Genomic DNA, 23,657 nt, shown 5'->3' on the forward strand with positions numbered 1-23,657 from the left:
TCCCCACCTATACAGCCCGGATAGGCCAACAAGCAAAGGGAAGGGTGCAGCGACTCTGCTGTCCAGCATGTGAGTTGATGGTAAGGGATACCATGGTTATACCACTTATTCTTCATCAGGAGTTTTTTTGTTTCTTTTTTTTTTTTGCGGTACGCGGGCCTCTCGACGCGCAGGCTCAGCGGCCATGGCTCACGGGCCCAGCCGCTCCATGGCATGTGGGATCTTCCCGGACCGGGGCACAAACCCGCGTCCCCTGCATCGGAAGGCGGACGCTCAATCACTGCGCCACCAGGGAAGCCCTCATCAGGAGTTTTAATCAAAGAAGATGAGCAGAAGACAATTGCTGGTTCCCTGTTGCCAGAAAGCCACATTTAAGAGTGCAAGTTAAAGAAGAATGGGGAATGGAATTTCTGAGCACTGGAGAGGGGTGGGGGGTTGAAAATCAGAAAGCAAGAGAAGTACTTCATTATATTAATGAAAAGAAGAAATGGAAGCATAAAGGTGTTTTCAAAGTAGGCTTTTGGTAGTTGAGAACTTATTAAGGGATTTGGGAGTTTATTCACCCAAGGTGGATTTCCTAAAGACCTGACCCTAGAAGAATATTCTTGTTTCATCATTATAGCGGTACCATTATTTTTTGTTGTCGTACCATTATTTTGGTACGACAACAACATAATGGTGTCGTACCATTATTTTGGTACAACAACAACATAATGGTGTCGTACCATTATTTTTTGTTGTGCCAGTGAATTCAGTTGCCAGAAGTAAGTCTAAGTGTTTTCATGTATCTTTTTCTTAAATGCGAGAGGCTTTTACTGACTCTTAATAAGCATGCTTACCCAAATTTTCTTGCATGCTTTAAGTAGCATAGCTATACATACTTTACATTTTTAAAAAATACTCCTTACCTAATGTACCAACCTTCTACAAGGATTATAGGACTGGGAATAAAGTCAGATGTAATTATTCGACCCTATAAATCTGTAGCAGGCTTTAGAAATAAATCTTTTGGTCTTTCCCTAGCTTGATTATCTCCAAAGTTGAAACCATCATACTTGATCTAAGGAAGATAATATCGACAATCATGTCACCTTTTTAAAAAGTCTGAATCCAAAGTTAAAACTTAAGCAAAACGCAAGTTTTCTGCCAGCAGTTGGCTCTGAATAGGAATGAAAAGAACTACTTATTTTCCATGCTGCATTAAGTTGGATTGCTGCTATTAAAAAAATAAAGCATATGGATTAAAAAAATACTCACCCAAAGACTTAAAAGAACAGAAAATTTCTGCTAAGTTGTAAGTGAGGAGAACCTCATTTGATATTTTAAGAGTCTGCAGATTGCATCCATAAATATAGTATTGACTTTCAGTGCAAAATAATCAGTGAGATTAAAGTTATGGAAGATTTCCCTATGAGCCTACAGTCAATATCGTTTACATTAAGAAGTCCTCTATTGTCATCTTACTGTTTTCCATGGAGTCACGGGCATAGTGTGGCTTCTGCTCCCAAGTACATATGACCATATGTAAATACCACCTTGCATTTAATTGTTCTTTCATGATTGTTTTGTGCCCCTTTTATTAAAACACATGAGATGGGGCTTCCCTGGTGGCGCAGTGGTTAAGAATCTGCCTGCCAATGCGGGGGACAGGGGTTCGAGCCCTGGTCTGGGAAGATCCCACATGCCACGGAGCAGCTGGGCCCGTGCGCCACAGCTACTGAGCCTGCGCTCTGGAGCCCGCGAGCCACAACCACTGAGCCCGCGTGCCACAACTGCTGAAGCCCGCGCGCCTAGAGCCCGTGCTCCACAACAAGAGGCCACCGCAATGAGAAGCCCGCGGACCACAACGAAGAGTGGCCCCCGCTCACCGCAACCAGAGAAAGCCCACACACAGCAACGAAGACCCAACACACCCAAAAATTAAATAAATAAATAAATAAATAAAATTTTTTTTAAAAAACACATGAGATGTATAACAACAAAATAAATAAATAAATAAATAAATGTTTTTTATTTCATCACTATAATTTTAATCAGTAGGAATTTTAATGTCACATATACTTTTTAAAAATATAAAGACTTTTAAAATCTGTAGTTTACAATATGATATCAAGAACACAGAGCTGATACAGGTTGTATAGGTAATCATTTTGACTATGTAAGAAATCTGATCAGAATACTGTTATGGTGAAAGAAAAGCACCTTCTTTTTAATCACTCATATTCAGCAATAGTGAAAATGCTCTATGTATGCACTGGCTCTGAATAACACGTTTCATTTCTGTTTCAAACTTGCTATGCTATTACTGTTTTGATGATTACATGGTTCAACATAAAAAGCCATTCCCACTCAGATTCTCAATAATAAGGCTGATAAGGCAGATAACCTCCCAATCATAAAAGCTTTTAAGACAAGTATTATGCAAATAAAGCACGGATATCAGACTCACTATAATTGGGATTAAAAAGACAACTATAAGAATACTGCACCTTGAGGCCTATTGTGTTTTTGTGCACTCATCTTGCGTTCCCTGCCTTTCTTCCTCCTCTTTGAAGTGCTAAAGTGTATTTATACCAGAAAGTTACTAATAGACTTAATATGAGAACTACGTGTTTGAAAAAGCAAGACTTTCTAGATAAGACATCTCCTAACATTTTCTATTTTATGTTTTTATGACCTTCTTTATAAAGAGTGTTTCACGTGCAACACCTGCAGACAGAAATAAATCTACGTTTCGCTCAAACCCAATCGAATGTATCAGATACAAAATACAGACATGAAGCAAAGTATGATAGCAGCAGAGATTCTTGGGGGCAACATGTGCAAAATCCAATCTTCTGCTATCTGTTTCCATCACAGTGGTCAGAACAAAAATGTGCCGAAACTCCCTTTCCCATTCCACTTGAACTGGTTCCCCACAATTGAAACAAACATCTCCTGTGACATTAAGTTGTCATCAGCTTGCGTGATGCCCAGTTCACTCAACCTTTTCTTCTTCATCTGGCCTTTTTGTGTGGAGGCAGCAACCAGTTCATTTACAATTTCGCAATTGCTTTCAACTTGCTCAGAAAGGTCAGCTCTCACGTAAAGCTCCATTTTACCAGTTGCACATTGAATCAGCTCTTCTAGATCCACTCTTTCAGCTACATCTGTCTCTCCACTTGTCTGAACTTTAATTTTATTTTCTTCAGTTTCTTCTTGGGCATTTTCTTGCAGGTCAGAGAAAGTTGTAGGTTTCACCAAGACAACACCATAACCTTCGTTATTATGTATGACATTATTCACCATGGATATTTTGGGAATGTCATAATGTTCATCTAAGAAGTCCTTAATGAGGATCCCTTCTTTGCAGTGATCCCTTCCTTGCAGTGATGGATCCGATTGTCACTCAGGGTACACTCACTCCCGGGATATATTTCTATACCTGCACCCTTGGCATCGTATAAATCTGAGTTCTTCATTAAAAATTCTGCTGATGTTCGTACTGTGACTCCTATAGTTTCACACTGCAGTACACAGTTTTCCAATGTAGTCTTGCCACGGTGAATAATTAAGATTCCTTCCACGGCATCACGCTGAACAAATTTTATACTTGAGATTTTAATATCTGCACCCGTACAATCCACAAAAGTGTTTCCTTTGCCTCCCTTTTCTATCACAATATCATCTGGTAGACCATACACTTCTAACTCAATGGAGTCAGCAATGGAGAATGTACCATGTACCACGTAATGGCCGGGACAAACAATAACAGTGTCGCCCTCATAGCAGGCATTTATAGCAGACAATGGATCACTATGGAACTGAATTTCTATTTCTTCCTTACAAGGCTCTGGTCAAAGCTTATCCCTGAGCAGGGACTACAGCAGACCAGTCGTCATGGCGGAGGAGACCACATGGGTGACCTTCTGGCCATTTGGACGGATGCCCTTTGCTTGTATATTAGAATTCTTCTGATAACCAAACACATATCTCAACAAAGGATTCTCAATGAGTTTTAGCTTTCGTTTCAACTGTTCGATCTCTGAATACAATTTTAACCTTTACCAGCATGGAGATGTTTTTCCTACTCAGAATCAGAGTTACAATTTGACAAACAGCTTCTCAGATTTAAAAATTTCCTATAGCTCTCCTCACACTGAGTCAACAGATTTTGATAGTCAACAGTAAGTCCTGAAGGAACTTGGTCTTCCAGAATGTCATAATGCAATCTCAGTCGAGGTTCAACGCATCTAACAAAATAATCATACTCATCCTCTTCTTCTTCAGCCCAGCTCCTCCAAATGTTCTCATAGAAAAACCTGATATGCTCAATTGCAAGTGCTGTCTGGTCAAGTACTCCAGAATCATCAAGCAACACCCACAGCTCCTGCAACCAGTGTTCCTTCAGATCAAGGAGCTCTTTCATACACTCCAAGGTACAAGTGCTCACTTGAGATTCACAGAGGTGCGGGTCCGGGTCAGCAAGCCTCACCACTGCCTTTCAAGGCTGCAAAGTCCACATCTGTGACTGCAGCCAGCACCTCGAACACCTCAGTGTGCCAGACTGCCCGCCATCCAGATGACTCAAGGACCGTCTCTAAGAACTCAGCTGTGAGTTCTTTTACCTCAGAGGCCTTGCAGTCAGCTAAAATGTAATCTTGGTAAGCGCTGAATCACTCATAGAACAAAAGTTGACTTTCTGGCACAAAACTTGGTAAACTAGTACCTGGTTTATCATGATTGCTACAATCACTGCATGAATCTTCATCTTCGAACTAACCTTTCTCGAGGGGCCCCGGCTCCTCTTCCACAGCCCAGCCGGTGAGCTCGGGGTCCGGCGCCATAGCCTCCGACCCCAGTCCACCACCTGCCAGCAGCCCGTCATCCATTTCAAGTTTCCGCGGGTGGCCGCCCAGCCCAGTAATGTGATGACGCAGCTGCTTCTCTAATAAATTTTTAAAGGTCACACTCTGTTTACACTTAATACAAAATACTGGCCATATTCCCCTACATTTTTTTTAAAAAATGGAGATGCAGGAGAATGGGACACAGGACCAAGACTTTCAAGGAGGGGGAGACATTTGAGAACTCTGCCGAGTGGGATAAATGGGTCTGAAACATACTCTTGGACTCTGCCCTGCCTGGGTCTGGGAGAAGCCAGCAGTGCCCAGATGCCCCTCTGAGCACAGCAATGTCACATAGTGCCCTGTCGACAGAAAGGAGTTCGTGCCTGCTCAAAGGAGCATGGGGAAGTGGGGAGGGTTGAGTCTGGCTGCTGTGGACCATCTTGGAATGGGGGTACCCAGAGATCAAGCCAGGCTCCTCTCTTGGGCCCACGGGGCCCATCCCATCTCCTCGGGACTGGGAGTGCACACAAGCCCGGTAAGGGCAGTGATGGGCAGGCGGTCCCCGGGCCAGCCATGTCCAGCCCGTCAGTTCTCAGGTCAGATACAGGCCCCGGGGCAGTGTCAGCGTGGCCCTGAAGGCCTGCAGGTGCCTAGCCTGCACTTCTAAGCGCATGCACCAGCCTTGCTATTCCACACTTGACAGCAGAAACGTCCGATAGGATGTCCCCAGAATCACTTCTCTGAAACCCCAGTTTGCTGGGTTTTCTCCATCAGGGCAAAAGACACACCCTCCATGATCATCAGACCCCAGACCGCCAGTCAGCTTGTCTCCCTTGGGGCCCCCAAACAGCCACGTTGTCGCTGGGACAGACCCCAGGCATCCCCTGCAGGCCACCCTTGGGGGACCGCTCAGTGATGCACCCTCTGCACCCTGCGGCTCCTTCTCAGCTTTCAGGTCCTGTCCGGTGCTTCATCATTGTGAAGCCCCTCCTGGGGTGCTCCCTCAGCTGGGTGACTGTGCCTCAAAGTGAGTCCCCATAACATGTGCTGTCTGCACCCGCCCACCTGACCTGGGGGCTGTCTGCACTCGCCCACCTGACCTGAGGGCTGTCTACACCGATTTACATCACCCAGGGCCATAAACCTTCAGGCAGAGTGCCATGCGGGGCACTGCATCTGTCTTGGGAGGAGCTGAGAGTGCCAACCGAGGCCCTTCTTACCAGCACCAGAGCCCTCAGCATGGCTCAGAGTCAGACACCTCCAGGCACCGGTGTCTGGGGGGATCGGCACCTTTGTCTGTCCCTTGGGCTTCAACCTGGCCTCGATCATTCATTCTTGGAGTCTCCCGAAAGGTGAGAGAGCAGGAACCTGCCTCAGATGGCATGCCGGTTCTGAGATCTGATGGAGGAGAAAACCGAGGGCCAGACAATTCAGTCCCACGTGGGCGTCCTGGCTGGTTCTGCCTTCTGGGCAAACAGGCTGGAAATAAAAGTGCCACAGTGAACGCTCTGGCTCTGCCAGTCAGGCTGTTTCTGTCCTGGGGAAGATGCCAGCTCAGTGCCAGGAATGTTCTGGACACGCCCTGGTCCAGGAGAGAACTAAAGAGTCACTAGGCCACCAGCAGCTCCAAGCACCCTCTGCTCTGTGGGAGACTGGGTCTATAGCAGGCAGGGCCTGAGACGGCACTGGGCCAACAGTACCGCTGACCCACTCGCAGGGGGACAAGGACAGGCCCCCCCGGATGAGGTAGGTAGGTGCAGACAGCTCCCAGGTGATGTGGGCAAGTGTAGGCATCTCCCAGGTGATGTGGGCAAGTGTAGACAGCCCCCCAGGTGAGGCGGGCAGGGGTAGATAATCCCCAAGGTGTGGTGGGCAGGTGTAGATAGCTCCCAGGTGAGGTGACCACTTCTTCCCCTTCTCCCCTTCCCTCATCCAGTACTATGGAAATTGCCCACAAGGCCAGTGAACCACAGGCTCAAAGATGGACCAGGCTGGCCCAGCCCTCAGCAACTCACAATATTTAGGAAGATCAGTTCTATCAGGTGAGTTCCAGAACCTCTGACAGAAGGGCTCACATCCCAGGGCATCAGTGGGGACCGAAACCCGGGATATAAATCCAGCCCCGAGCCCATGGTCCGTAGAGGACAACTCTTCCCACAGCGCACGTGGGTGGCCTCCCAGGTGTGACACAGGGACCAGGCAGCCCAGGAGCAAGACAGACCAGCTCCCAAGGCAGCTGCTTTGCAGAAGGAGACAGTTCACGGCTCCTTCGTGCAAGCCTTCCGAGGCTCCCTCATCATCCTGGCTCCCCAAGCCTATGCCCCGCCCCCGCTCCCGGCACTCGGCCTCCCGCTGCCCTGTGAGCCAGAAGGGCTCATGCCTACCTCCCCCAGCTTATCCCTCCTCACCTGCCACATCTCCTATGGGCTTCAGCTCTGGGGACAGGTTTCACCCCTCTCCTACCACTATATGGAGATATAATTCACTTCCTAGAAAGTTCACTCAACTGGATAGCTACATGTAAAGAATAAAATGAGAAAATTATCTAACACTACACACAAAAATAAACTCAAAATGGATTAAAGACCTAAATGTAAGACTGGATACTATAAAACTCCTAGAGGAAAACAGGCAGAACTCTCTTTGACATAAATCGCAGCAATATGTCTCTGGATCTTTCTCCTAGAGTAATGGAAATAAAAATAAAAATAAGCAAATGGGACCTAATTAAACTTAAAAGATTTGCACGGCAAAGGAAACTATAAACAAGACAAGAAAAAAAATAGACAAAAAGACAACCTACAGAATGGGAGAAAATATTTGCAAATGATGCAACCAACAAGGAATTAATCTCCAAAACATACAAACAGCTCATACAGCTCAATATCAAAAAAACAAACAACCCAATCCAAAAATGAGCAGAAAGGGCTTTCCTGGTGGCACAGTGGTTAAGAATCCACCTGCTAATGCAGGGGACACGGATTCGAACCCTTGTCCGGGAAGATCCCACATGCTGTGGATCAACTAAGCCTGTGCGCCACAACTACTGAGCCTGCGCTCTAGAGCCCGCGAGGCACAACAACTGAGCTCACATGCCACAACTACTGAAGCCCGTGCACCTAGAATCCATGCTCCACAACAAGAGAAGCCACTGCAATGAGAAGCCCGTGCACCGCAACGAAGAATGGCCCCCGCTCACCACAACTAGAGAAAGCCCATGTGCAGCAACGAAGACCCAACGCAGCCAAAAATAAAATAAATAAATAAATGAAAATAAATTTTTTTTAATGGGCAGAGGGCTTCCCTGGTGGCGCAGTGGTTGGGAGTCCGACTGCTGATGCAGGGGACGCGGGTTCGTGTCCCGGTCCGGGAGGATCCCACGTGCCGTGGAGCAGCTGGGCCCGTGAGCCATGGCCGCTGAGCCTGCGCGTCCGGAGCCTGTGCTCCGCAATGGGAGAGGCGCAGCAGTGAGAGGCCCGCATACCGCAAAAAAAAAAAAATGAGCAGAAAATCTAAATAGACTTTTCTCCAAAGAAGACATACAGATGGCCAGTAGGCACATGAAAAGATGTGCTAATTATTAGAGAAATGCAAATCAAAACTACAATGAGGTATCACCTCACATAGGTCAGAGTGGCCATCATCAAAAAGTTTACAAATAATATATGCTGGAGAGGGTGTGGAGAAAAACAAACCCTCCTACACTGTTGGTGGGAATGTAAATTGGTGCAGCCACTCTGGAGAACAGTATGGTGGTTCCTTAAAAAAACAAAAATAGAGCTACCGTATGATCCTGCAGTCCCACTCCTGGCATATATCTGGGGAAAACCATAACTCGAAAAGATACATGCACCCCAATGTTCATTGCAGCACTATTTACAATAGCCAAGACATGGAAGCAACTTAAATGTCCATTGACAGATGAATGGATAAAGACGATATGGTATATTTATACAGTGGAATATTACTCAGTCATGAAAAAGAATGCGATAATGCCATTTGCAGCAACATGGATGGATCTAGAGATTATCAAACAAAGTGAAATAAGCGAGACAGAGAAAGACAAATATATGATATCGCTTATATGTGGAATCTAAAAAAAATGATACAAATGAACTCATATACAAAACAGAAATAGATCCACAGACATAGAAAACAAACTTACGGGTACCAAAGGGAAAAGGGGGGGAGGGATAAATTAGGAGTTTGAGATTAACATATGCACACTACTGTATATAAAATAACCAACAAGGACCTACTGTATAGCACAGAGAACTATACTCAGTATTTTGTAATAACCTGTAAGGGAAAAGAATCTCAAAAAAAGAAAAAAAATAGATATATATGTATCTATAACTGAATCACTTTGCTGTACACCTGAAACTAACACAACCTTGTAAATCAACTAAACTTTAATAAAAATAAATAAATAAAATTTTTAAAAATAAGAAAGTTAACCCATTTAAACTGTACAATTCAACAGTTTTTAGTATTTTACAGAGTTGTACAACCATCACCATAACCTATTCTAGAACATTTCCATCACCCCAAAAGGAGACCCCCGTCCCCATTAGCAGTCACTCTCTAATCCCCCTGCAGCCCCTGGCAACCACTAATCCGCTGTCTCTATACATTTGCCTGCTTTGAAGATTTCATGTAAACCGAATCATACAACGTGTGGACTTTGGGGCTTGGCTTCTCTCACTCAGCATGATGTTTTCCAGGTTCCTTCCTGAGGCACCCTTCACAGCTTATCAAAGTTGGTGGAGAAAACCAACCATGGTTCTGCTGAGGACTAGAAAGGGCCCCACAAAGTCCCTGATGTGAAAAAGACCGTCAACAACAATAATAGCATCAATAATAATAATAATAATGGTTGGCCTTTATGATTGTGGTTCATCATACACCACATACTGGGTATGAATCACGTCATTTTCCTTTTTGCTTTTTTCCCATAACCACCTTGAGTAAGGATGACTGTTCTCTGCAGTCCTCACATGAGGAGGCTGCGTCCGGGAGATGGTGGCTGTCCCAGAATCTCACCGCCCTCCTCTCTCCCTCGCCCACGTTCCCCAGCCAGGTGCTTCCCTCCTGCGCCCTGCTCTGGGCACTCAGCCTGGAAGGCTGTTCCCAGCAGCCTTTGCGTGGCCCATTCCTTCCTTGGGGGGTGGAGCCCTGAAGCCCCCTGCACCTACAAGGGTTCCCCGGGATGGCAGCCTGGAGACTAGGCACCAGGCAGAGAACTTGGCCCCAACTTAAATGTTTTCATTGAAAAAAAAAAAAAAAAAAAGATAAACAAGGAGCTGTTTTTCAGTCAGATGTATTGTACAAATCCGTGAGCATCTTAAAAAATTTTTTTAGACTCCTCTGCTGGTATTAGTGCATGGACTAAACTCTGCATTGCATATCATAGTTTGTCATCTGCTGATCATTTACTACACCAGAATAGTGTTGGGTTGGCCAAAAAGTCTGTTCGGGTTTTGACGTTATGGAAAACCCCGAACGAATTTTTTGGCCAACCCAATAGAACTGAGTTCCCAACTTAAATCTACACTACTTCCATTAAGATACAAGTCTCTGAGAGAAAATCTCTTATTTACCGTTAATCCACAAATGATTTGTTTCATAGTGCTGAGATTAATTTGCTGTTAGGAAAATTTTGTCAGTAAAAAAGTAAGTGCTGTTAGAATTGAAGGAGAAAAAGAGCTTGACCCCTGTAAGTGAGTTGAAAGGTATCCCCTGGCAAAAAATTATATCCTTAGTCCTACTTCTTGCCCTGGAACTTGTGAATGTGATCTTATTTGGAAATAGAGTCTTTGGGTCTCCAGCTGTCAAAGGAGACGCAGGGAGACAGGAGATGCAAAGACATTGCATGGGAAGGGTGTTAAAAATGGTTACAGGAAAGAGCTCACGAAGAGCAGGATGCACCCCAAATCACTTTTCCCCTGTGTGACTAGATTTACAGGCAGTGATTAGATCACAGGCGGTTAGAAAGTATAACTCACAAATGTTTGTCTGTTCGAGGGTCATCATGTAATTTCACAAGTCATTTTGCATAAAATATCTTCAGAATTCTTCGAGACATGTCCTATTCTGCTTCATAATTGCAGAATAATTGCAAATTGCTTTGGTTCAGCCATTGCCTGGGCCCGCCTTGCAACTCCACAGATCTGCCCCCCTCCCTGTTTGTCCCTGACACCAAATCTGTGGATGTTGATCCCAACGGCCTCGTGTTCCCGGGCCTCTCAAGACAGCTCAGGGAGGCTGATGCAGACACCACCGTGTGACTGCACAAATCGCTGGCCCGTGGCCAGGTCAGCTCTGGACCCGAAGGCCAGGAGCTTCTAGCTCTCCGCGGGCAAGTGTGGTGCCAGCAGGAAAATCTTTGTTTGGTTTGTAAGTTGAGCCAGCCCACTGTGGAAGTGATGGAAGGGATAATAAAGATGGAAACCCTTGTGGTCATGGTGTGGTCAAGGCTCTGAACTTGGCTTTGATGGGCAACGTCGCGGGCATGGCCCTAGGGGGCTCTGCAGAGAGTTGACGGACATGACCCTCGACCCTTTCGCTTTCTGAAATCATCAGACATCTGCTGAGTGAGCTGTTTGGGAACTGGTCCCAGGCCAATGTCGTGGAGGGAGCGGAGTGTGGGATGCGGGGCAGATAATCTCAAGGGCCTTTTTCATCAGGAACACACATGAGTCATTTTTAATCAATCAAAGAAAAGAGACCAAATGCAGTTAATGAAGGCTCGCATACCATGCTGTGAGGAAACTTCCAGAAGTCGGATGGGCAACTTTGTAAAACCTTGGAGACAGCTTAAATGTCCATCAGAAGGGAGAATGGCTAAGTAAATAAGGTTACCTCCCCACAATGAGATATCAGGGAGTTGATAAAAAGAGCAAAGGAGAGCCACGTATGCTGACACGGAAAGATAAATGACATATTATTGTTCAACGAAAGAACAATCTGCAAAACAGTCTGTATTCCTACAGCTGCTGTAACAAATTACCACCAGCCTGGTGGCTTAAAACAACATACACTTATTCTCTTACAGTTCTGGAGGCCAGCAGTCTGAAACCAGTGTCATCAGGCTAAGTCAAGGTGTCGGCAGGGCTAGTTCCTTCTGGAAGCTCAAAGGGAGAATCTTTTTTAAAAATATTTATTTGGCTGCGCCAGGTCTTAGTTGCAGCACGTGGGATCTTCGTTGCTGTGTGTGGGATCTTCATTGCGGCATGCAGGAATTTTTTTTTCTTCCTGTAGTTGGGGTCTTCAGTTGCGGCATGTGGGATCTAGTTCCCTGACCAGGGATCGAACACTGGCCCCCAGCATTGGGAGCGCGGAGTCAGCCACTGGACCACCAGGGAAGTCCCTCAAGGGGAGAATCTTTGCCCTTGACTTTCCAGGCATCTTAGGCTGCCTGAGTTCCTTGTCGAGTGACCCTTTCCTGGATGGCGCTCACCTCTTGCTTCTGTTGCCACATCTCCTATTTCTGTGTGAGACTGCCTTCTGCTCTGCTTCCCTCTCATAAAGACACTTGCTTGTGACTACATTTAGGACACCCCTGCAAATGCAGAATAATCTCACTATCGTCTCAAGATCTTTAACATAATCACATCTGCAAAGTCCTTTTTGTCATAACCATGATATTTACAGGTTTTGAGGATAACGACACAAATATCTTTGGGAGGGGGGAGGACATTATTCAGCCTACCACATTCATCCTTGAGGGTGGCTGAAATTGTATCTAGTTCTACTGACGTATCACAATTTATTATGTGTCCTAACATAGTGTATCAGTCAGGGATCAAGGCGGGAAACAGAAGCCACTTGAGATCTTTTAACAGAAAGGGGTTTAATACAGGAAATCCACAACAACTCAACTCTGCCACTGGAGAATGAAAGCAGCCACAGACGATATGTAAATGAATGAGCATGGCCTTGTGCCAATAAAACTTTATTTATAAAAACAGGCTGCAGGCTGGATTTGGCCTGGGGGCTGTAGTTTGCCAACTCTGGGTGATACCACATCAAACAATGCAAACAAATGGCATAGCCCTCACTTTTCTGCTCCAACCCCCCTGCAGGCTCCTGGTCTGGCCAGAGCACTCTTGCCCCAGGGCCTTTGCACTGGCTGCTCCCTCTGCCTGTAACATACTTCACCTGGATACTCCCATGGCAAAACTCCTCACCACCTCCTCAGTAAGAGGTACAATTGCTGTTCTGACACCTTGATCTCCTCACCCTCCTAGCCTTCTCAGTTGTTGTTGGTTTTTGTTTTTGTTTTTTTACTTTTTCATAATATAGTTAGTCCCCTGTATCTGAGGATGTGGAGCTCACCAATATAGAGGGCTTACTATACTACACAATTCTATATAAGGAACTTGAGCATCTGCAGATTTTGGTATCTGCAGAGGAGGGGTCCTGGAACTAATACACCGTGGATACTGAGGGACAACTATGCAGGAATACCTCATTTCATTGAGCTTCGAAGATACTGTGTTTTTCACAAATCGAAGGTTTGCAGCAACTCTGCATCAAGCAAGTCTATCAGCGCCATTTTTCCAACAGCATTTGCTCACTTCCTGTCTCTGTCACATTTTGGTAATTCTCAAAATATTTCAAACTTTTTCTTTCCTTTTTTAAAATATTTTTTGGCTGTGTTGGGTCTTTGTTGCTGCACGTGGGCTCTCTCTAGTTGCGGCGAGCAGGGACTACTCTTCATTATGGTGCATGGGCCTCTCATTGCAGTGGCTTCTCTTGCTGCGGAGCATGGGCCCTAGGCGCGCGGGCTTCAGTAGTTGCAGCACGTGGGCTCAGTAGTTGTGGCTCGTGGGCTCTAGAGTGCAGGCTCAGTAGTTGTGGCACACGGGCTTAGCTGATCCACAGCACATGGGATCTTCCCAGACCAGGGATCGAAACTGTGTCCCCTGCATGGGCAGGCGGATTCTTAACCACTGCGCCACCAGGGAAGTCCATCAAACTTTTTCATCATTATTATATTTGTTATGAGGATCTGTGATCAGTGATCTTTGACTTTACTACTGTGGCTCACTGAAGGCTCAGATGATGGTGGGCATTTTTTAGCAATAAAATATTTTTAAATGAAGGCATGTACATTGTTTTTTAGGCATCATGCTATTACATTCTTAATAAACTACAGTATAGTGTAAACATAATTTTATATGCACTGGGAGACCAAAAAATTTGTGTGACTGGCTTTGTTGCGATATTTGCTTTATTGCAGTGGTCTGGAACCATACCCACAATATCTCCAAGGTATGCCTGTGCTTATTCCTTTCTGATACACTATATAACTTATTTATTGTGTTTATCGTGTCTTGGCTTTCTCCCCTCACTGGAGGGTAAACCCCACCAGAGAAGGGATCTTTGGATCAATTTTCTACACATGAATACCTTTTGGTTGAACGAGTGACAGTTCTGCGTGCGCGCGCACGTGTGTGTGTGTGTGTGTGTGTGTGTGTGTGTGTGTGTGTGTGTATGCATGCATGAGTGTTCATAAAGATACATGCACATATCAGGAAAGGTCCACGCCAAACTATTGGAGAGAAACTAGGGAGAGATTCTCTCTTTTTATCTCACATACTTTATAAGAGCCTGGAACCAATAGAAAACGTATAAAGGGAAAACACTTAAATGTGCGCGCGCACGTGTGTGTGTGTGTGTGTGTGTGTGTGTGTATGCATGCATGAGTGTTCATAAAGATACATGCACATATCAGGAAAGGTCCACGCCAAACTATTGGAGAGAAACTAGGGAGAGATTCTCTCTTTTTATCTCACATACTTTATAAGAGCCTGGAACCAATAGAAAACGTATAAAGGGAAAACACTTAAATTGGGCATATCTTTTAGTGAGGAAAAAACCCCAGGATTTCTGAGTGAAAATGGACAAAATAGCCAGGGTCTCTTCGTAACCTGTTTCTGGTGTTAGCGTTCACATTGTGATGAAGCCATGTGTTAAAATGCCCTGATGAAACAAATGGGCAGATCTCAGCGTGGGAAGGGGGAGGAACAGACATATCTGGAGTCCCCTGGGGCAGGCCCTGAGCTGGGGGTGCCATCCAGAGTCAGTGTTGCACCCCAGATGGGAGGGGGCTGCACAGGGAGACCTGAAAGTTCAGCTACTTCAGGTGCGCGTTTACCGGCTGGATCAATGTCCTGAGGCTGCCATAGCAAAGTACCTCAAACTGGGTGGCATTAAACAACAGAATTTCTTCTCTTATAGTTCTGGAGGCCTGAAGTCTGAAATCAAGGTGTTGGCAGAGTCATGCTCTCTCTGAAGGCCCTAGGGGAGGAATTTCTTTGCTTCTTCCAGCTTCTGGGGGCTCTAGGTATCCTTGGCTTGTGGCCACATCACTCCAATCTCTGCCTCCGTCTTCACACGGCTTCCTCCTTCCATATCTTCACACTGTCTTCCCTCTATGCTTGTCTCTGTGTCCAAATTTCCCCTTCTTATAAGGACACCCATCGTGTTAGATTAGGGCTCGCCCTAATGATGTCATCTTAACTTGCTTAAGTCTACAAGACCCTATTTCCAAATAAGGCCACATTGTGAGGTACTGCGAGTTAGGATTCCAACGTGTCTTTTTTAGGGGACATGATTCAACTGGTAACAGAGACCGTGTCCTCTTCACAGGGCACCAAGAGATGATAGGTGTCTGCCTGTCTGTCTGTCGGGGACGGCTGAGATCTATGTGTGCCAGGCCTGCCAGGTGGACTCTCATCCTGCAGCTGCGGATCATGGAGAAATGCTCACCTCTCTTCTCTACCTCCCCGTAGCCTCTGGCCAGGTGAGCTAACCCGCTGGAGTCAGGAGACAGAACAGGCTTCCACCGTGAATAAACTGTTACCTGGAGTATCATGCCCATCACATGCTTATCAGAAGGGCACCCGTGATGGCTATAGGGCAATTACCGGAGGGAGAAAACAGCATTCTCAAAGAGTCTTATTTTGCTAAAATGTTAAAAGTGAGAGGAGGGAATTCTCTGGCGGTCCAGTGGTCAGGACTCAGAGCTTTCACTGTGGTGGCCCGGGTTCAATCACTGGTTTGGGAGCTAAGATCCTGCAAGTCCCACGGCGTGGCCAAACCCCAAAAAAAAAAAAAAAAAGTGAGAGGAAAATGAATCTCTCTCACGGTGTGAACCAGAACATTCTGACTCAGCACAGGGAGAAGGAAAGAGAACCACAAAGGAAGAGGAAGGCTGAACGCCCGCCTGAGCCCCCTGTGATAGGGATTAGCAGGACGCCAGGATTCGCCAAGCACGAGCCAAATCCCACCTGGGTCTGCAGCGAGGGCGTCCTGGCCTGAGTTCTGCGTCCACAGCAGCGGTGCTCACTGTGTCAGCAAATGCTCCTAATTGCTTAGGGTCAGCGGTTCACTGAGCTAATCCTCAGGATATCAGAGGTCTCTGCAACCGCAGAGGGGGGCTTCCGGAACTCCCTGGAACCCAATCAGTTCCAATTAGCCAAAAAGGCAGGAATGTGGGCTGTGGATGGAGCCGGGATAAAAGGGCTTCTCAGCAGGAGAGGAAGTCTGGTGCAGGGGCTGCCTCGTGGAAACAGGCGTGGGCTCCGGCCACATCCAGAGGAGGAAGGGAAGGAACCCGGGTCTCGTGGTCAGTGGGGTCTCCCTGTTCAGCGGGGCTGCCAGGCCATGGGATCAAGCAAGCACTACCCTTTATAGTTAATTTGATCATTTAAAAGCCACGTTTCAGTAAGCTAGACAGAGAAGGAAAATATTGCATGACTCCACTTATATGAGGTCCCTGGAGTAGGCAAATCCTTAGAGATGGAAAGTAGAATTGAGACTACCAGGACCTGGGGGCTTGGGGGTGCGAGGGGGAAGGGGAATTTAGTGTTAATGAGCAAAGAGTTTATGACGGGGCTGACGAAAAGCTTCTGGGTGTAGATAGTGGCGATGGTTACACAACATGGTGAATGCATTTTATTCCTAATTGTGCACTTACAAATGGTAAAAATGATAAATATTATGTTATGTGTAGAGTCTATCACACTGCGTTCATGCAGGCAAAGAAAACAAAAAACAAACCTTCTTGTGCACAGAAGCCAGCTTCCTCGGAAGTGGCCGTCACCGTCCCTGTTTGCAGGGGACGGATGTGCGGTCCAGGGAGATAGCTCCGTCTATCCCACGGTCACCTGGCGCACCGTGGGGCGGGATTCAAGTGCAGCCTCTGGCTCCACAGTCCCTCACCCCCACCCATGTTCACTGTCATTCCTCGAGGTCAAGTGGAGTCTGCAATTCACCTGCGTGAGCCCATCCCAGCCCCTGGCTATGGCAGGTCCTTGGAAAGGAGTGTCTGAACTTGAGTTATGGCAGTGAGATGGTCCAGATCCAGATTGTTCTGCCTTGTTCTGATAACGGCCCAACCAGCTCTCACCAGTTAATTCAAGGCTTTCTCACTCATCCGAGTGGATTCCTCCCCGCCTCTCCTCGTTCACTCCAGTGCATACACATGGCGGCCACAGCTTCTGCCTTGAATCGAGGCAGCCTAGGGAGGAGTTTGAAAGCTGCTTCTTGTCCAGACTCACTAAACAATCTTAGGCCAGAGGACCACACCCCAATCTGTGCAGTGAGAGGGTCAGTCCAGGAGACAGAGGTGGTCCCTGGCGCCAAAGCCGAGGCACCCTCTTTTTCCTACGGAAGCCCCTTCATGTATCTGATTGAACCCTGTATTAGTTTCCTAGGGCTACTGCAACAAACAGCCACAGACTTGGTGGCTAAAAACCACAGAAAGTTATTCTCTTGCAGCTCTGGAGGCCAGAAGTCTGAAATGAAGGTGTCAGCAATTTATGGTTACCAAAGAGGAAGGTGGGTGGGGAGGGATAAATTAGGAGTTTGGGACTAGCAGATACAAACTACTATATATAAAATAGATAAACAACAAGGTCCTATTGTATAGCATAGGGAACTATATTCAATATCTTGAAATAATCGATAATGGAAAAGAATATGAAAAAGAATATATATATATACATATGACTGAATCACTTTCCTGTACACCAAAAACTAACACAACATTGTAAATTAACTATAAAATTTTTTTCAATTTAATAAAAGAAAAAAAGGTGTCAGGAGGGCCATGCACCCTCCTAAGGCTCCAGGAGAGGAGGTTTCTTGCTTCTTCCAGCTTCTGGGAGCTCCCAGCATTCCTTAGCTTATGGCTGCATCACTTCAATCTCTGTCTTCACACGACTTTCTTTTTTCTCTGTCTCAAATCTCCCTCTACCTTTCTCTTATAAGGACACTTGTCACCAGATTTAGGGCCCACACGGATAAACCAGATGATCTCATCTCAAGATCTTTCACTTAATTACATCTACAAAGATCCTTTTCCAAACAAATTCACAGTCACAGGTTCCGGGGGTCAGGATTCGGATGTAACTTTTGGGGGGGCCAACATTCTCCCTGCTACAGCCCCCAAGTGCATTCTCCGTGAAGACCAGGTGTCTGCCTGAGCCTCACCAGATCTTTGGGCAAATCTCCTTCTTTTTATGTCCCTCCCAGGTAGTGCCCAAAACAGACCCAACCTTCTCCTGATGCAGAATTTTCTTTGAAGACCAGCAGCCCCAGTATTGAAATCTCCATCACGTGAATCCCCTGGTGGTCCAGTGGTTAAGACTGCATGCTTTCACTGCACGGGGCATGGGTTCGATCCCCGGTTGGGGAACTAAGATCCAGCCTGCCCCACGGCGCAGCCAAAAAAAAAATTCTCCACCACAGTTCACCACCAGAGTGCTCCACGTGACGTAGTCAGACAGGCTACACAAGGCCAGGCAACCATCCAGGGTGCAGAGCTGAGAAGTTCCAGGAGGGAGTTGGGGCTCATACCCCACCCTGACGATGCGGGTGCAGCACCAAAACGTGAAACAAAGCCATAAAGAGTGATGACATTCAAGGACACTTGATACAAAAAGATGCCCATGCTATTGCAGATGGCAGGTTACCAGTGTACATTTCCACTTCATTTTCGTCTGAAATTCGAGTGGAATTATATGCTTCAGAACGAGAGTTGTGCTCATCTCTCACTGGTGACAATTCTGGATGCTTTGCGACTCTCCTTTTGATGATCTCAATTTTCTGCAATGAACCTGTCAAAAGAATTCCTCTAAGATATAAGAAATACTGAAACACAAATACAATCTGTGAACGTCGAGGCTTTATTTTTTTTAAGTGTGAAAAGACATGAGCAATTTCATCTGAATTGTTGGGTGATGGCCTGGGCAGGACGGAACTGGCCAGAGGGCTGATATAGGTGGATGCTGGCAAGCTAGGGACTTGCTGCCCCCTAGAGTCTGTCTGGAGAACCTCAGCACCAGGACCAGAGAGGGAAGATGGAAGGGCATTGAAGTCAGGCAGAAAGGCTGTGTAAGACCTCTCTGCACAGTGTTCTGATTCCTGCAAGCCCCCGTTCCTCATCTCCTCCTTGAAGACCTGGCCTGGAAGCGGCCCCTCAGGGGTGCTTTGCTCCCCCACCCGCACCCACGAGCAGGGGCGCTGTCCACTTTGGGCCCCCAGTTTACTTCTCAGCTGACCTGAGTTCCGTCCCCTCGACAGAGCTGCCACCCAGCTGAGGACGTTGCAGAGAGTGGGTGCCCTATCTCACCTCCCAGCCTGGGCGCCTGGCCAGAGTGGGCACCTCAAAAATAATTGGAGGCACAAGTGACCTCAGGACTGTACCTCTGTGGCCTCTTCCTTCTGGTCTTATCTCCTCTGTCTAGTTCAGTCCATTCTGTGTGGACTAGAGGTTCCAACATGTGGTCCAGCAGTTCCACTTCGGGGTACTTATCCGAAGGAAACAAAAATCACTAACTCAACAAGATATTTGCACCCCCATGTTCACTGCAGCATTATTTACAATAGCCAAGATGGAAGCAACCTAAGTGCCCATGGATAAAGAAAATGTGAGATATGTATATATGTAATGGAATATTATTCAGCCATAAAAAGAAGGAAATGTTGCTATTTGTGACAATATGGGTGGAACTTGAGGGCAGTATGCTAAATGAAATAAGTCAGAGAAAGACAAGTACTGTATGATCTCATTTAGAGGTGGAATCTTTTAAAAAATGGACAAAGGATCTGAATAGATATTTGCTATGGACTGAATATTTGTGTCCCCCCTAAATTCATAATCTGAATTTAAATCCCCAGTGTGATGGTATTAGGAGGTTGGGACTTTGGGAATGATTATGTCATGAGGGTGGAGTCCCCACGAATGGGATTAGTGCCCTTATAAGAAGAGATACGAAAGAGGAAATGATCTCTCTCTCTCTTTCCTTTCTGCCATGTGAGGATACAGCTAGAAGATGGCCATCTCTAAATCAGAAAGAGGGCTGTCACCAAGAACCCAACCATGATCTCAGACTCCATCAGCTTCCAGAACTGTGAGAAATAAGTTCGTTGTTTAAGCCACTCAGTTTATGGTAAATTTGTTACAGCAGCACAAACTAAGACAACATTTCTCCAAAGAAGATATCCAAGTGGTCAATATGCACTTGAAAATGTGCTCAACATCACCAATCATTAAGGAAATACAAATCAAACCCAAAATGAGATACCACCTGGAATGCACTAGAATGGTTACAATCAAAAGTCAGATAATAACAAATTTTGCTGAGGATGAATTAAAAATTGGAAATCTCTGGGCTTCCCTGGTGGCGCAGTGGTTGAGAGTCCGCCTGCCGATGCAGGGGATACGGGTTTGTGCCCCGCTCCGGGAAGATCCCACATGCCGCGGAGCGGCTGGGCCCATGAGCCATGGCATCAGAGCCTGCGCGTCCGGAGCCTGTGCTCCGCAACAGGAGAGGCCACAATAGTGAGAGGCCCGTGTACTGCAAAAAAAAAAAAAAAAAAAATTGGAAATCTCTTAATTGCTGGTGGAAATGTAAATTGTGCAGCAACTTTGGAAAACAGTTTGGCAATTCCTGAAAAAGTTCACCATAGAGTTCCCATATGACCTAGCAATTCCACATTTAAGAATATATACCCAGGGCTTCCCTGGTGGCGCAGTGGTTGAGAATCCGCCTGCCGATGCAGGGGACGCGGGTTCGTGCCCTGGTCCGGGAAGATCCCACATGCCGCGGAGCGGCTGGGCCCGTGAGCCATGGCCGCTGAGCCTGCATGTCCGGAGCCTGTGCTCCGCAACGGGAGAGGCCACAACAGTGAGAGGCCCACGTACCACAAAAAAAAAAAAAAAAGAATATATACCCAAATGAAATGGAAACATATGTCCACACAAAATTTATTCTTGAATAGTCACTTCAACTTTACTATAACAGTCAAAAAGTGGAAACAACCCAAATACCATCAACAGACAAATGGATAAGCAAAATGTGGTACATACATAACAATTGAATATTATACAGCTATAAAAAAGGAAAGAAGTTCTGATTCACACTGCAATGTGGATGAACCTCAAAGCACCATGGTGAGTGAAAGAAGCCAGATACAAAAGATCACGTAGTATATGAGTCCATTCATATGAAATGTCCAGAATAGGAAAAGCCACACCTACCGAAGGTAGACTAGTGCTTATCTAGGCCTGGGGTTGTGTGTGTGGAAGGGTGGGGAAAGGGGCTGAATGCTAGAGTATGGTGATTCTTTCTGAGGTGATGAAAATACTTTAAAATTGATTATGGTAATGGTTGCACAAGTCTGTGGATATACTAAAAATCCTTTAATTATACACTTTAAATGAGTGAATTATGTGGTTTGTGGATTATATCAATAAGTATGTAAAAAAAAAAACCTTGTAGGTAGAGGTCAAAAAGTAATAATAGACCCACTATTATATTCTCACCCCCAAGTTAAAGGGTTGCTGCTCCCTGATTGTAACTTCCTTTTTTTTTTTGGCTGAGTTGGGTCTTTGTTACTGTGTGTGTGCTTTCTCTAGTTGTGGCAAGCAGGGGCTACTCTTCATTGCGGTGCATGGGTTTCTTATTGCGGTGGCTTCTCTTGTTGCAGAGTGCGGGCTCCAGCGCGCGGGCTTCAGTAGTTGCAGCGCGCAGGCTCTAGGGTGTGCGGGTTTCAGTAGTTGTGGTGCACAGGCTCAGTAGTTGTGGCTCGTGGGCTCTAGAGTGCAGCCTCTGTAGCTGTGGTGCACAGGCTTAGTTGCTCCACGGCATGTGGGATCTTCCCAGACCAGGGCTCAAACCCGTGTCCCCTGCATTGGTAGTGGATTCTTAACCACTGTGCCACCAGGGAAGTCCTGTAACTTCCTTTTTGAAAGTAACCATAAATTTGTGTGTGGCAATTGTTGTCTTGTTTTATGACAGTTCTACCACCTGTATGTGGAGCCCCCATGATATATTTTACTTTTGAAAAACCTGAGTGTCATCCAGATAAGACCTAGCTCTGCTCTCTTCCAGCTGCCCATGTTGCTACTGAGAATTCAGACATCATGACTTTCTGTTTCTTCTTCTCTGCAAGTTTGAAAAGCTTTCCTTTAATCCCTAGTGTTCTGAAACATACGCTGACTTGTTCAGTGTGAAAGGCAGCTTCTAACATGGCCTTTGGGAGATGATTAGGTCATGAGGGTGGAGCCCTCATGAATGGGATTATTGCCCTCATAAAAGAGACCCCAGAAAACTCCCTTGCCCCTTTCACCAGGTGAGGACACAGCAAGAAGACGCTGCCTATGAACCAGGAAGCAGCCCTCACCAGACACTGAATCTGCTGGTGCCTTGAGCTTGGATTTCCAGAACTGCAAGAAATATAGTTTCTGTTGTTTGTAAGTTGCCCAGTCTATGGTATTCAGTTATAGCAGCCCAAACGGACTAAGATAACCTGTTTTCAATTCTTTGGGGTATATAACTAGGAGGGGAATTGCAAATGTATTTAATGGCAGAAGGAGAGTGTGAAACAGCTCTGATTTTCAGGTAGTGATGAGCATGGCGGCAAATTTTGTTTCAGGTATATGAAGTTAAAAATCCCTCGCTCCTTATTGGAAGGGTCAGAAGAAGGAGCTGGCAAAGAGTTTTGGTGTGATGGCAGATTTGGGGGGTATTGCGGGGTTAGGGAGGATGTGGGGAAGTGGGGGGAGCTTATAACTCCCCCACATAGATGGTCACTTCCTTCCCTGTGTGCCCCCAGAGAAGAGCTGTGTCACCATGGTGGCACTGCTTTTTTGCATTATTTCTTTGTTTTGTGATTGTTTCCCCCGCAGTGCTCTGACAGCAGGATTTTCAGAGAGGATTTGAGTACTGCCTTGAGTTGTGTCTTCTTATCTCCCATCTGCTATGATAGCCTCCCCGACTCCTCCTTCTAGAAGCAGTCACCTAATTGGTATGAAACCACAGTTTTTCTGATTGTAGACCTGACATGTGATCATTACCAAAAAAATGGAAAACGTAAACCAGGAGGGCGGCAGCTCACTCATGATCTGTCACTCAGACCATCACTGTCAGCATATTTGGTGTTCAATTCTAGTCAGTGTGCTCATTCTATAAGAAGTCTTGGAAGGACCCTCACCAGCGCAGCACTTTGTCCAACTCCTTGCATGCCTGCCTCTCTGGCAATAATGGACAGCTCTTCTTTTGCATGGGAGCAATTTACAAAAAGCAAAACTCTTTCTTGGCCCACAAACCCTCATTCAAAAATGGTGACAACTTTTGAGTCCCACAGGAAAAAGCTAACTATGTTCTTTTACAACTTAGATTTCCTACTTTACTGTTTCGATTGGGGTCAGCAAACTTTTACTAGGTCAGATAGAAAGTACTTTAGGCTTTGCAGGCCAGATGATCTCTGTCACAAAGACTCAACTCTGCCATTATAGAGTGAAAGCAGCCA

At 46.0% G+C, this 23,657-nt stretch overlaps 1 pseudogene; it reads right to left on the minus strand.

The window, feature by feature from the left end:
* Positions 1-2,862: 2,862 nt before the first annotated feature.
* Positions 2,863-4,871, minus strand: LOC102980953 (SHC SH2 domain-binding protein 1-like; annotated as a pseudogene).
* Positions 4,872-23,657: the final 18,786 nt, after the last annotated feature.

This window comes from Physeter macrocephalus, chromosome 2 (assembly GCF_002837175.3).
Source record: "Physeter macrocephalus isolate SW-GA chromosome 2, ASM283717v5, whole genome shotgun sequence".
In the NCBI taxonomy this organism is placed as follows: domain Eukaryota; kingdom Metazoa; phylum Chordata; class Mammalia; order Artiodactyla; family Physeteridae; genus Physeter; species Physeter macrocephalus.